Raw genomic sequence first — 10,593 nt, 5'->3', positions numbered from 1 at the left:
ATCTTGCAGTTGTGACTTTTTTTCTCAGAATTGAGTTTATATCTCACAATTGTGACTTTTTTTCTCAAAATTGCAAGTTTATATCTCACAATTGAGACTTTTTCTCAGAATTGAGTTTATATCTTGCAATTGTGACTTTTATATCTCGCAATTGTGACTTTTTTCTCAGAATTGAGTTTATATCTTGCAATTGTGGCTTTTTTCTCAGAATTGAGTTTATATCTTGCAATTGAGACTTTTTTATATCTCACAATTGTGAAGTTTTTCTCAGAATTGAGTTTACAGTATATCTTGCAGTTGTGACTTTATCTCGCAATTGTGACTTTTTTCTCAAAATTGCAAGTTTATATCTCACAATTGAGACTTTTTCTCAGAATTGAGTTTATATCTCACAATTGAGACTTTTTCTCAGAATTGAGTTTATATCTTGCAATTGTGACTTTTTTATCTCGCAATTGTAGCTTTTTTCTCAGAATTGAATTTATATCTCGCAATTGTGACTTTTTTCTCAGAATTGAGTTTATATCTTGCAATTGAGACTTTTTTATATCTCGCAATTGTGACTTTTTTCTCAGAATTGAGTTTATATCTCGCAGTTGTGACTTTTTCTCAGAAGTGTGAGTTTATATCTCACAATTGTGACTTTTTTTCTCAGAATTGAGTTTATATCTCACAATTGAGACTTTTTCTCAGAATTGAGTTTATATCTTGCAATTGTGACTTTTATATCTCGCAATTGTGACTTTTTTCTCAGAATTGAGTTTATATCTTGCAATTGTGGCTTTTTTCTCAGAATTGAGTTTATATCTTGCAATTGAGACTTTTTTATATCTCACAATTGTGAAGTTTTTCTCAGAATTGAGTTTACAGTATATCTTGCAGTTGTGACTTTTTTATCTCGCAATTGTGACTTTTTTCTCAAAATTGAGTTTATATCTAGCAATTGTGAATTTTTTCTCAAAATTGCAGGTTTATATGGCAACTGTGACTTTTTTCTCAAAATTGCAAGTTTATATCTCGCAATTGTGACTTTTTCTCAGAAGTGTGAGTTGATATCTTGCAGTTGAGACTTTTTATATCTTGCAGTTGTGACTTTTTTTCTCAGAATTGAGTTTATATCTCGCAATTGTGACTTTTTCTCAGAAGTGTGAGTTTATATCTCGCAATTGAGACTTTTTCTCAGAATTGAGTTCATATCTTGTAATTGAGCCTTTTTTATATCTCACAATTGTGAAGTTTTTCTCAGAATTGAGTTTATATCTCGCAATTGTGACTTTTTTTCTCAAAATTGCAAGATTATATCTCTCAATTGAGACTTTTTCTCAGAATTGAGTTTATATCTTGCAGTTGTGACTTTTTTATCTCGCAATTGTGACTTTTTTCTCAGAATTGAGTTTATATCTCGCAATTGTGAATTTTTTTCTCAGAATTGAGTTTATATCTCGCAATTGTAACTTTTCTCAAAATTGCAAGTTTATATCTCACAATTGAGACTTTTTCTCAGAATTGAGTTTATATCTTGCAATTGAGACTTTTTTATATCTCGCAATTGTGACTTTTTTCTCAGAATTGAGTTTATATCTTGCAATTGAGACTTTTTTTTATATCTCGCAATTGTTACTTTTTTCTCAGAATTGAGTTTATATCTCGCAATTGTGACTTTTTTCTCAGAATTGAGTTTATATCTCAAAATTGAGACTTTTTTATATCTTGCAATTGTTACTTTTTTCTCAGAATTGAATTTATCTCGCAATTGTGACTTTTTCTCAAAATTGCAAGTTTATATCTAAAAATTGAGACTTTTTCTCAGAATTGAGTTTATATCTTGCAATTGTGACTTTTTCTCAGAAGTGCGAGTTGATATCTTGCAATTGAGACTTTTTTATATCTCGCAATTGTGACTTTTTTTCTCAGAATTACAAGTTTATATCTCACAATTGAGACTTTTTTTCTAAGAATTGAGTTTCTAACAATTGCGACTTTTTTCTTAAATTTGCAAGTTTATATCTCACAATTGAGACTTTTTTTTCTCAGAATTTAGTTACAGTTTTCAGAATTATGAGTTTATATCTCACAATTGTTAGTTTATATCCCACAATTCTGACTGGCTTTTTTTCAGAATTCTGAAATAAAAAGTCACACTTACCTTTTTTAAATTTTGATTTAGTGGCGAAAACGGGCATCCACAGAAATTGATTACATTGACATTTACTTGAGGCAAAATATGTGTAAAACACCACAGCAGTAGATTTATATAACATACATATTGTGTGTGTGTGTGTGTGTGTGTGTGTGTGCGTGCGTGTGTGTGTGTGTGTGTGTGTGTGTGTGTGTGTGTGTGTGTGTGTGTGTTCCTCATTTTTCTTTTTTTTTAATGTGGATATAATCCAAACATGCAATAGAAAAACAATCTGAGAAAAAGGTTGCACATGACTTCTGTTTATATCTTCAAAATTCCTTTATAATTACCTATAAACAACTTAACATTTATACACCATGTTTGTTTTCATAAAGCACAAAAATCAGTAAAAGCAGGTGCCCTTTTTCCTGACAACACATTACTGAAATGTGACGTACGTGTTTAAATGCTTTTATGGTGGCACTGCACAGTTCAGCAATGAACTCTGAAAGCTCTGATCATGTAGTAGACGTTGCCTCCTGGCTCTTTGGACAGCATATGTTCCTCATCCCCAGCGTTCACACACTTACACACTCCAACTCACCTATGAGCGCCATCAGGGGACTGCTTGTGTTTGTGTGTGTGGATGGATGCTGGAGAGGGGCTGTTTATCTGATCATCTGTGTTTGTGGGTGGATGGGGCTGTCGGTGGGCGTCTTTGTCATGTATGTGTGCCATACATGTCTGTGTGTGTGGGACCGTATCACAGACGGGCTCGAGTGTGTCAGAGAGGCCGCTGTCTCGCAGCTTGCAGTCATACTTCATGAAGCCTATGAGACTCAGTTGGCGGTATGTGTGAGTTCAGTCTATTTCCGTCTTTCTGACTGTGGCACTGCCCACTGTGTGTGAGTCCGTGTACGAATACCCACTGTCTATGAGGCGTGCCAGTAGGGGACCGTCATCCAGTGCCCCCTCGCAGCGGGATCCACCATTCCTGTGCCTTCATGTCCAACCAACCATCCTCTCCCTCTTCCTGCGTGTCTCTTTCACTGTCTCCACCTCCTCCCCGGCTCTCTTTATTTCTCTCCGTGGGCATCCATGTAAAGTACATGGAGTTTTGGCAGGCGACAAACACATTTATTAGTGTTAGATTTCTTTTTTATCCACACTATAAATAGTCATCTGATTGATGTCGCATTTCATTTGTAGATGCATGATATAGGCAATGACACGATGCGCTCTGATCCAAAAATCATGGCTCTGTCCCCAGTCCCTAATGACACTGGAGCCTCTACCCACTTATAAAACATTGTTCATTGATGACTGCAAACTTTTAGCAAGATGTTTGACTTTTGTTGTCGGGCTTAGACAGAATAGCTGCTAAAATCACATCTAATTCCAGTCGTTTTCTGTGGTGTTTTGGGGAAGATTTCTGAATAGATTTAAACATAGTAAAAGTCCTTTTAGCTAAACTATAATTGTTAGCTGAAAGCATAATGATTTCCCTAAAATATTCAATAGATGAACATAAAAGAGATGGGAGATTTTGAGAGCATTTAAAAAAAAAAAAAAAAAGCTTGTCCCAATTTTGTGGAAAACTGTATCTTTCTGAGTCATATCATGCTCACCTCACCTTTTTTGTCATCTATACTCATAGTATGTTAAAGAGAGGTCATGGAACAATGTACAAGTTCAGGAAGTGTTGCAAGCTGGATTCAAACCTTTGTCGCCAGGGCAAAGCTTTCCTTGGTGGGATATGTGTGCATGTGAAAAAACGCTGGGTTACAGTATGTGCAAAAGCCAGACTCACTTGTTTAGTGTTCTTTAGTACTTATAATATTAAACTAACATTTTAGGTTTGTAAATTGTGTAAATTCATAAAAAAAAAAATAATAAAAATGAAAAAAGAAACAGTAAATATTAGAATTGTATTTTTAAGTGTACTATAAAATTATTTTATTGTTTGATTGTTTCTAGATTAGTATCTATGTTTTATATATACAGTATATATATATATATTAGGGGTGGAGCCGAACCCGAATACGGTATTCGGAAAGGGTGTTTTTTACAAATACTCATTTCGAACAAATACTTAAAAAAATATTTGTATTCGGGAACAAGAAAAACTTTATATCAAAAAAGCTGCGTTTCCTCATGAGACTGCAGTGCATGCCCGCATGAGTGAGTGAGTGAGTGAGTGACATTCAGGAGTCGGGGGGGTTGGGGGTTAAAAGAGGTGACTGACACAGGCTGCTCCACACAGCAACAGAGAAGACTCGGCTGAGCGAAAAAAGACTTCACTGCATCACTATTTTTGTTGAATAGATTTTTGTACCTTAACTGGGATCCGGAGGCAGTTTATAACTTTCGGGAAGCGGAGTTTGATCGGGAGATTATTCCATTACGGGCCGTTCACATGTAGCGTCTTTTGCGCGCTCAAGTTCATTATTTCAAAGGTAGACGCGTGGTATGCGCGCTCATAATTGAAGCGACGCGGTCGCGGCGCGCTCGTTTTTTCCAGGCGCGTCCGCGCCGCATCCAGATGAAAACATGTCAGCTTTTCAGTATGCCGCGCTTAGCAACGGCAGACGCCACGAGAGCGCAAGCTGCAGAGCGCTTTGGAAAGATGGAGAAAGCGGCGCGCCTAGCGTTTTCCACGCGACATGTGAACGGCTGCTTATATGGTAAGTTTAAGTTACTCTGTCTTTTGCAGACAGCAAGATGTAGTATATGTATATATATAGTATTAAACATTCAAAGTGGATCAAAAAAGTTCATCAAAGTTGTCCTAAGATAAGAACAGGTATTCTTTTTGGTTTTAGGACAAATCTGATGATTTAGGATAAAAAAAATTTTAATAAATTTTTTTTTTATTAAAATTTAGCAAAAAGTGTAAGTATATTTTAATAGTTTATTTCAGTTAAAGTTTGAATAAGTAGTTTCAGTTTTCATGAACTTTAATAGTCCTGTTTTCAGCAGTAATTATGGATGTTTCATGAGCACCAAATCAAAATATTACAATGGTTTCTGAAGGATCATGTGACACTGAAGACTGAAATAATGATGCTGAAAATTCTGCTTTGCACAGGAATAAATTGCATTATATGCATTTAAACTATATTTAAATAGAAAACAGTTATTGTAAGTAAAAGTAATAATATTTCTCAAATACATTCTTTAAAAAAAAAAATTACAGGTGAAATATGTATAATTGTAATTATTTATTTCTTACACCTAGAGATCCAGACAGTGGTCAGGCAGTTGTGTCTCTGTTTCTCTCTCTCTCCTCCAGTTTTCCCACCTCTCTTTCCTCCTGAGGCCAACAGCAGCAGCAACGGTGGAACGGCAGCATCGGCATTCCTAATTGGCCGTGCGCTCGACGTCGCCTGTTGTGATCATATAAATTTATTGGTGCTTAGAAGGCACAAGCTATTAAAACATTACAATAGACATTAGCGCAGGCCCGAGCAGCCTGCTCGGCCTAACGAACATATGCTTCCCTACCAATGCCTAAACTCTTATTTATGGATTTAATTTAATGTGCGGGAAGAATTCTAAATTAAATTTGGTGTGTGCCTCTGGAGAGTGTCGGTGTATAATAACATGGTAATTTTTACACATCTTTATGAGAAATGAGAAAATTAATTCTTTCTGACAAGCTGTAATTACTGGGCTTGGACCAGTCGCAGCTGAACAGTTTGAGCTCAGCTAGTCTGCCAATGAACTGAAGGAGAGGAGAACAGATAAGGAGGACACACACAATTATAGACGCACACCCACACGCACACACAGACACAAAGACACGTAATTATATACACCCACAAACACACTCCCCCACACACACCTACAGACCAACATACACGCACGCTTATTGCTAAAACACACGGTCACGTATGCCCACCCGAACTAACGGACTCCTACACACATAATTAAACACACAAATACATAGAAGATGCCATAAACCAGTAGTTGTCAACTGGTTTTGCTTTACAACTCAGATTTTGCATTGGGGCGTCAAGTGGTAAACCAACATGGTAGCGAAATTGTAACTATGTTCTTAAAATCAAAAAATGAAAACATTAAAGTTACATTAACATTAAAATTAAGGTTTTTGAGGAAAACATTCCAGGATTTTTCTCAATATACTGGTATTTAATGGGCATTAGCAGGTTGAAGGTCCAAACTGCAGTTTCAATGCAGCTTCAAAGGGCTCTACACAATCTCAGCTGAGGAAGTAAGGGTCTTATCTAGCAAAACGATTGATCATTTTCTAAAAAGAATACGATTTATGTACTTTTTTAACCACAAATGCTTGTCTTGCACTAGCTCTGTGATGCAGGTCCACAACTTCTCGGATTATGCAATCATGTTGGAAAGGTCATGCACGATTCGTTCCTCTGTTAGTTGGGAAGGGTGAAAAACTGTGTCTTATTTTCTCCTCCAACTGCAAAATCGCCCTTTTTTTGTAAAGGGTGTTTTGCACATTTGCTTTGTGAACACTGGGCCAGTACTACTAAACCACACATGACCTTTCCATTGATGTTACGTAATGTGTAATTCAGCTAGTGCGAGATGAGCATTTGTATTTAAAATTTTTTTTTTTTTTTTTTTCTTAAGGTCAATCGCTTTGTTATATAAGACCCTTATTTCTTGGCTGGGATCATTTAGAGCCCATTAAAGCTATATTGAAACTTTGAAGTTAAAGTTTGGAGCTTCAACTCATTGGCCACCATTGAGGTGAGAACATTATCAGGAAATTTAAATTCTGGCGTAAACTAATCCTTTAATATTAAAATGTTCTCAAATTCAAGCATTTAACACAGCTTGTCCTTGTAGGAATTTGCGTAATTTGTCTAGCTTCTTGAAAAGTGGAATTTGCGTCAAAACAGTCTAGAATCTGAATGGATGCACACACTGTTAAAAAAAAAGAAAAAAAAAAAAAAGAAATTTACAGTAAAAAATGTCAGCTGTGGTTGCCAGATCATTATGGATTTACCTTATTATTTACAGTTCAAAACATGTTAATGTTTTATTTTTAATTATTTTGACAATAATATAGAGTTTTAATATTGGCCATTTATCATTCACTGTAACATAATATAATTATTAGCTTGTAGTCTGAGTTTTATGCAAAAAATCATTAGGATATTAAGAAAAGATCATGTTCCATGATGTTGTAATTTCCCTGCCGTAAAAATATCAAAACTTAATTTTTGATTAGTAATATGCATTTGCTAAGAACTTCACTTGTACAACTTTAAAGATGATTTTCTCAATATTTTGAATTTTTGTCACCCTCAGACTCCAGATTTTTAAAATATTTTTTATCTCAGCCAAATATTGTCCTATCCTAACAAACCACACGTCAATGCAAATCTTACTTATTCAGCTTATGTATAATCTCAATTTCACAAAATTGACTCTTATGACTGGTTTTGTGGTCCAGGGTCACATTTTAGCACTTCAGTAACACATAGGTTCAACCTAATTGGTTCCCTTTAGAACAGCATGTGATTGGTGGAAGGCGAAACGGACATTTCGGACACAGTTATGGGTGAGGTCTCAGCCGGTAGGGGGTTCTGTTGCCCTGTCTGATGTCATCAACATGAATTGCTAGCAGGTCTGCCCCGTTCAAGGTCGTCTGCCATTTAGTATTCACAGCAAAGCTTGACCACCCCACCAGGTCTCATAGCTAAATAATGATCCCACATACTTTGCCCTATTGCATTTCGGAGCTGTTGTATAGCTGTTGTTTCTGTTGCTATCAATATGACATGATGGGTCACTTTAGTTTCAGCACTGTAGTTGTGTGTGTGTGTTCTGGTTAAGGATAGGTGTATGTGCATGGCACACGCTGACTGTGCATCCAGGGGCCATTTCAGTTTATTTATTCATTCTGTTCCGTTTTGTCATGCGCTGTTAAATGTTTAATCCTCTCATCCCTGCGGTTGGGGACCGCCAGGGGAATGCCGCCCTAGTGGTCACCGGGGTGAATAATACATGATGGTGTGTGTATGCATGTGGGTCTATAGTGATGAAATGCAGGTGTCACTCCATAAGATGTCTGTTTTGATGACAGTCTCTCTCTCTGTCACACACACTTTAAAATACCAGGTCAGAGTCTATTAACTCTTCTGAAGGGTGGCCTGTCAGAGTGCGTTAGCTGATGGCTCCATTGTCTTTCACTCTCCGTGACTTCGCTCACTCTAAGATAACAGGTTGGGCTCTCATAAGCACTCAGAGCTGCTCTGACTGCCCTCTGTCTGTAGATGGAGAGGATAAAACATTTATTCACCTGGAGTGAGGAGTTTGGGAACAGACCACCACTCTGATCAACAATGACAAAGCATGCTGTCATATGTTGATCAGTCAACAACGTAGAGTATTCGTGACTTGTCCCGCACCATTTGTGCTGCAGACATGAGTAATGCCTCAAATCATGCGGTTTGTTGAGGAAAGTCATGGATTACTTTTAGTGCCACCACACACCACTAGGCTGAAACTCAAAGTCTATTGTGTTTTTTGTGTTGGTACGAACTAATCACAGACTAGGTTTGTCAATTACAAGATCCTGTTTTGTAGATGTTATCCTAAAATTTATTTTCTCCAAAACAAACAACGTGGATTGCACAGAATGAGAAGAAAAAAGCTTCAAACTGTTTTCTGATTTCAGAAAGGTTTTATGTGTTTAATCAGATTTCACAACAGTTACAAATTTTAAGCCAGTTTGAAATCAAATTTCAAAGCAGTTTAGATTTTAAAGCTTTCAAATGAGAATTCAAACAGTTTTAAATGAGGTTTCAAACCAGTTTTAAATGAGGTTTCAAACCAGTTTTAAAACAGATTTCAAATCAGTTTCAAATTAGATTTTAAACTGCTTTCAAATTTCATGCTAGCTTGAAATTCAGTCTCAAACCAGTTTCAAATCAGATTCCAAACCACTTTCAAATTTGAAGCCAGTTTGAAATTGAATCTCAAACCAGTTTCAAATCAGATTTTACAGGTTTTGGATTACAAGCCAGGTTAAAATTAAATTTCAAACCATTTTCAAATCAGATTTCAAACTTTCAAATTTTTTTTAAATTTGAAGCCAGCTTGAAATAAAATCTCAAACCAAAATCAGGTTTTTAAACCACTTTTAAATTTCAGGTTAGATTGAAATTAAATCTCAAATCAGATTTCAATCCACTTTTACATTTCAAGCCAGCTTGAAATTGAATCTCAAACCAGTTTCAAATTTAAATTTCAAATCACTTTACATTTTCAAGCCATCTTGAAACTCAAACCAGTTTCAACTCAGATTTCAAACCGCTTTCAAATGTCAAATTTCAGCCTTGAAATCAACTTTTAAACCACCTTCAATCAGGCTCAAACCAACTATTATTTATATGTATTATATATTTCAAAAGTTACAAATTAAGTTTCAAATTGTTTTTAAATTTTGTAACTTCAAATTAGATTTCAAAGCAGCTACAAATTAGATTTTAAACAGCTTTCGAATTTCAAAACACCTTAAAATTAAATCTCAAACCTGTTTTAAACAGATTTCAAACCACTTTCAAGCCAGTTTGTAATTAAATCTCAAACCAATTTTCAAATCAGATTTCAAAACGCTTTCAAGACAATTTTAAATCAAGTTTCAAACTTGTTTCATGGTAGATTTTAAATCAGCTTGAAATCAACTTTTAAACTAGCTTCAACCAGGCTCAAAGCAGCTTTTCAATATATTTTAAAAGTTATGAATCAAATTTCAATCTACTTTCAAATTTTATCCAATTTCAGATTAGATTTCAAAGCAATTACAAATTAGATTTAAAACCACTTTCCAACTTTAAACAAGCTTGAAATTGGTTGCATATCTATAAATATTTATTGCGTATCTCACATCTGAGCATGACAAAGTGCAAACTTAAAAAAAAGCTGAAGACAATTTTGAGTAGGATGTTCAGTTCAAAGAAGACACATTTTAATGCTACATGATACATAGACACTCTAGAGTACTGCTTCCTGCATCAGTTTGGCAAGGTTATTTTCTATCCCGCCACTACAATGCCCTCGTGTATAAAGAACTTGAACAGCCTCCTCAAAGCTCAGACCTGACACAGTGCTAAAGACACAGTCTCACAGTTGCTGGTTCATTTCACTGACGCCCTCTTGTTTCCAAGAATCTGAGCATGCACACAAAACTACTAATCAAACCACTCCCTTTATGCAAATCAGCCCCTTGTTAACCCCAATCAGAGAGGTCGCTGGATGCTGCTTTCAACATCCCTCAATGCAGCATCTCCGCCACTGCTGTAGCCTCATGGGTAATTACAAAGCTGCCCGGCCAGTCTGTCAGACAGCGTTGTGCCGCTATGCTCATGACCCCGGCATGACCTCTGAGAGTGTAGGTAATCACCTGTGTGTCCTGAGCTTAGATCTCTATTAGCGCAGAAGCACAGTTCAGCTCCACAGAGGAGGGCGAACACACC

Source organism: Garra rufa, chromosome 4, assembly GCF_049309525.1.
Source record: "Garra rufa chromosome 4, GarRuf1.0, whole genome shotgun sequence".
Lineage (NCBI taxonomy): Eukaryota > Metazoa > Chordata > Actinopteri > Cypriniformes > Cyprinidae > Garra > Garra rufa.
Note: the sequence above shows the minus strand (reverse complement) of the source record.